A 5,000-nucleotide genomic window follows, 5' to 3' on the forward strand; every position below is an offset into this window, starting at 1 on the left:
TCGGAACGAAAAAGGTCGTTCGGTACTGACGCTACTTTATCGGCGAGAGGTTTTGATGGCCTTTCTCTCTCGCTCTCCCTTTTCCCCGTTGTTGCTGTTTCCTTCTCGCTGGATGTTATACTTCCGGCGTTATCGATATTTTAACAGGTTATGCGTAGGTAAGCTAGCAATTCTGAAAGGCGTCAGGGTGCTGTGGCATTTCGGCGGCGGACCCTTACCTGGGGGGGCTAATGGAAGTTGCTCAATTCAAAACGCGCGGTAAGCACCCTGAATTATTGATATCGAGGAATATTGCGATCAATCCGTGGGTGTTAGGCGCAATGGCGACTGAAACCAATCAGCAACACTTGGGCGCATCTTCGCACGGGCCGAATTTAGCCTAAAACGAGTGAACTAATGTTCCCTTTGCGACGGTACCACCCTCAGCACTGGTTTGGTTGTGTAGCGAAGAGACCCAAATTCCCACAAGCATATCTTTTTATGCAACCTTATAATCAAAATCGATAACTAGATTAGCAACAACAAGACGACGCTATAGGGATGCTGATTATGGATAGTAGCAGTTCAGCAAGCAACTTAAATTTAAAAAGAGATATCTAGTTGTAGTAAGAATGAAATTGAAGAACTGTAAGAACAAGATACTGCTATCTGACAACACTAAAAGACCGCAAGATCATATAGGGCCCCTATTACAAAGGTATTTTCTGGCAAACTTATGAATGAAATATCAATAACGACTGTTGCAAAAATGAACGATTGTGTACCCAAAATATCAAGACTCCAAGTTACAAACAAGACTCCAATTTAGTCTTCTTTACAAGACTCAGCAGTCTGGTACCAAAAGCTACTAGACCGAGACAGTGAGTCGGTATAATTTCGTTTTAATTTTTCCCCCCTTTTAGTCGCAGTCACCATTGATAGCGAACGATGTTGGTTTCTGTAGGTATTGGTGATTTTGTCGAAACGAATTCAGCAGTCCTCTCTTTCAAGATACTTGTAATAAGGCCCATAATCCTTAAAAAATCAATAATTCCAAATCCTTAAAAAAATTGTAACAAAAAAAAACGAACCCCTATGTAAGCACAGGGGTCTGTGAGCCTCAAAATGATGAAACTATTCTCATTTTACTTAGGAAACTCCACTTTTCCAGTTCAGAGAAAAAGGAAAAGCTGGCACGCAACTAAACCACACTAAAGCTAAACAACGATTCGGCCGATCAGAGATTGCTCGCAGTAGTAGTACACTAGTGACGGAGCGACTTCAGAGCGAGAAAAAGAGAGACAACAGAGAGACGGAGGAACGGACGACCATGCCGAACACAAACATGAGAACGCGAACACGCCCGGGGTGATGGCTTCGGCGTGCCGTCCTCCTCCTGTCCTACTAGTCGCCGCCGCACATCAAATGGGACGGTAAAATCGACTTTCAATGCGGCTTCTTTGCCTTGGAGAAGCCAAAGACGCGCACCATCGGAGGAGCACGGTCGGCGGATGTGCTGCTGCTGCTGCTGCTGCTGCTGCTTGCACCGCCACCGATGGACGGTGAAGGGCGGCCACAAGCACAAAACTTTAATTTGGGTCATTTGCCATTATGTTTGTGCTTTGTGCAGCCTTTTCCGTTTTACACACCGGTACAAACACACACATTCTCTCTCTCGCTCTCCCTCTGTTTCTGAGGCTCTCTTCGTCTCTATATCTGGCGCTACTGGTGCGCCTCGCAACGCAGTGTGTCAGCGTTGGCGTCTGTGTGTACTGCCTGCTGCCACCCCGTATGCCGTCGTCGTCGCGTTGAAGCATACCAGCGTAAAAGTGGAGAAGCAAAAAATAAGTGAAGCCAACGACTGAAGCTCCAAAGCTCAACAGCGCCAGTCAGAGTGCAGGCAGAGTTCGTCAGCGAACGGAATCTTCTGTCGGGTTCACTACGGTTATACCCGATGTCGATTCCGGTGTCACCGTATCTAGCCGGATAATCATAAGCCTAAGTACTAGAACCATGCCAAATTGTCTACTTCTTTGACCGTACATACCGTATTCTCTCATTTATTATCTTTCTTGCATAGCGACAAAGGCTTATCTCTAATTTTCCTTCTCTTTGAAAAACGAAACAAATAAAAACTTTATACCACGCACAAGCAATATATAAGGCGATGACGTAGCCATGCAACGAGAATGAAGGCTAAAGGCATGATTGAACAGTACTACTACTCTCCGCTTACTACTACTGCGGGTTACTACCCGTACCAACACTACCATGCCGGCGCAACATGCCGAATAGTGACGCCTGTTGTGCAGTGTGCGCGACGCGCTCGCCACCGGAATCATTCGTAGACAGTCGTGTGTCGAACGCATATCCGCAAGCCACTCCACTACTCGGATTGACTCTCTCTCTCTCTCAGTGGCGGCGTTTCTCATACGCTACACTACTATATATATGTCTCGCCGTGCCGTGAGTGAACCTTTATCGCAAAATGTCGACGCAGTCGTGGAGTCGCGTACCGCGAGACCGAAGCTTACGGACACGACTTCTTGCTGCATATGCGTTTCGATTTTTGCACACACAAAAAAAAAATCTGCCTCCCCTACACACGTTTGCACCTCATCGCTCCTTCTCTGCCTTCCTGTGCCACGATAGCTCCCCATCATCATCATCATCATCATGAAAGTGACGTACTTACTTTCGCTACGAAGCGGTAACGAACGTCTCACGGGATAGTATAACTAGGCTACGCTCGGTTAGGACCCATGACGGAGCTTTCCGCTCATTTCTTCTTTCTTTTGAACTGGTTAACCTTCCCTTTCCACGCCGGTTCCTCTGCTTAAACGATACGACGTTAGAGACTGTTTTCACAATTGTTGTCGGAGGAAGACTTGAGGCCTCTCCAACTATTCCAAAGCGTAACAATTGTGCACACAAGCGGAGAAGTCATCGTACCGGCGGTGTGTTGTATTTACTAGCTACATTATTTTCTCTTCCCAGCACCACGCTCATGGCACACTTTAACAATTTAGAACATTTAGAACCGATTCAAAGTGAACCGAAAAGGAACGCAAAGTTTTGGCATTGGAGTGTAGCAGCACATCCAAGCAGTGTGTGCATGTTTTGTTCTCCGCTGTCACGCGCACACGGATTACATAAAGGTAGGCACGCCACCGTACGTTGCCAAGGCCAAGAGTTACCACCAAAAATTTATTGTTTCGGCCATCAACATGCAGGGAACGACGGCGGAGGTGGTACAACTGACACTTTCGTACGTTGACCCACGGGAAGGCGAAGAAACTATCGAAATTCGGCGCATCAACGACAGGCTGCGGCGAACCATCGAGGGTCAGCTGAATCGATCGAAAGCTAAATTTCCATATTTGAAAGAAAAAAATCGTACCGAACCAACGCGAACGCGAGCTAAGAAGTGGTTTGAAAGGTAAGCACAGGAAACGCGCGTTTGCGCCATCGACCATCGCGTCACCTGTAACGACTGTTCTTCTCTTTATCATCTCCACCTCGAAAATGCAAGCAGCTGCTACTCGCCTAGTCCACTGTTGATGGCCGTGGCAGTTGGTGGAATCGTGCTATCGATACTCATTGTACGCTACCGCTTCGCCGCCAACTACGACTGCGTATGTCGACCGATGGTGCGTTCTAAAGTTTGGCATTTCCTGGCTACGGTACTGGGAAGGGAAGTCCATGCAGTCCACTACTGAACCCGTCAAGTTGGCGCACACCTTATCGAACTCCTACACAAAATGTGGTTTTCATCCGCAATGGATCCTACATCTTCCTGCCTGCACATACACCGCAACACAACATTCCATCGGCAGTCATACAATTTGTCGATTCAATTATGCATGCGGCTCCCTCTCACCACTTCGATGGAATGCAACCGAATATCAAGCCGGACCACGGAACAAATTATCGGCGTAGGCACGAGACGGCATAATATCGATAATAAATGGTAATTTGCCTAAAATGATATCTGATTCCTGCGCGTAAACCCTTGGCCCGAGCATTCAATTGTCATGTTCTCTACCCTCCTCCTCCTCCCAAGATGTACTCCATTATAGAGGAAATTTTGAAGAAAAAAAATCCCTGTCCAGTCCCAGCCAGTAACTGAATCTGGGATTCCAATGAGCACATTTCCTGGTTGGAACTAGCTGGAACCACTTGTCCGGTGAAGCGAAGTTCCTGGACCGAGCACAGGACCACTGAGGAGCTTTCGAAATGCGATTTAAAATCTCGGCCCTCGTGCTGACGTTGTTAGTAACGACGTTTGCTTACTCTACGAATGTGACGTTCGATGCGGATGGTAATCTTCTGATTGGAATAGGTAAGGCACACTCCAAACAGTAATGTCCACACAACATGTTCAACATTAATGATTGCGTTTCTCGGCCTTCTTTTGCTCGCCAGTGGTAGTACACGAGAAGGAGCATCCCGAAATTCCATCCTGGGTCTCGGACGCGATTGCCAAAGTGCTTAGAAACATGCGTGGAGCAACGGTGCGCGACTATTACATCGAGTACGACCGGGAACGCGTCCAGTTCGTGGACGACGAACAGCGTAAGTGTAGCCACTCCCGACCCAATATCCGTGAGATTTATGAGAAATTCGGTTTGCTTTTTTCGTGTGTGTGCAGTTTGTGGTGTGCTGGACAAGGGCGTTTCGTTGCTGCTGGACGCGACGTGGATCGATTCGAGCTACATTGTGGCGGCGGCCAGCCAGCTAGGCATCCCGTACCTGCACATCGACCTGTCCGTGCAGACGTACGTCAAGGTGATGGAAACCTATATACGGGCCCGTTCCGGTAATGATGTGGTATACATATTGGCCGGTAGTCGCGAGGCCGACGCCACCATCTATTTGCTCGTGATGGATTCGTACCTCCGGGCGATTGTGTTCTCCGGCCTGCAAGGGGACACGATTCGACGGATAAAAGCAATCCGTCCGTACCCGTCGCATTACGCCGTCATCGCCAACACACAGCAGATGAACACGCTACTCCGACA

At 48.0% G+C, this 5,000-nt stretch overlaps 1 protein-coding gene across 6 annotated transcripts in view; it reads right to left on the bottom strand.

Annotated features, from left to right (window-relative positions):
- LOC125956425 (neurogenic protein mastermind) overlaps window positions 1–5,000 on the bottom strand; it is a 116,007-nt gene that overhangs the window by 9,665 nt on the left and 101,342 nt on the right. The window lies entirely within an intron of this gene.

The sequence above is a fragment of the Anopheles darlingi genome, chromosome 3, assembly GCF_943734745.1.
Source record: "Anopheles darlingi chromosome 3, idAnoDarlMG_H_01, whole genome shotgun sequence".
Taxonomy (NCBI): domain Eukaryota; kingdom Metazoa; phylum Arthropoda; class Insecta; order Diptera; family Culicidae; genus Anopheles; species Anopheles darlingi.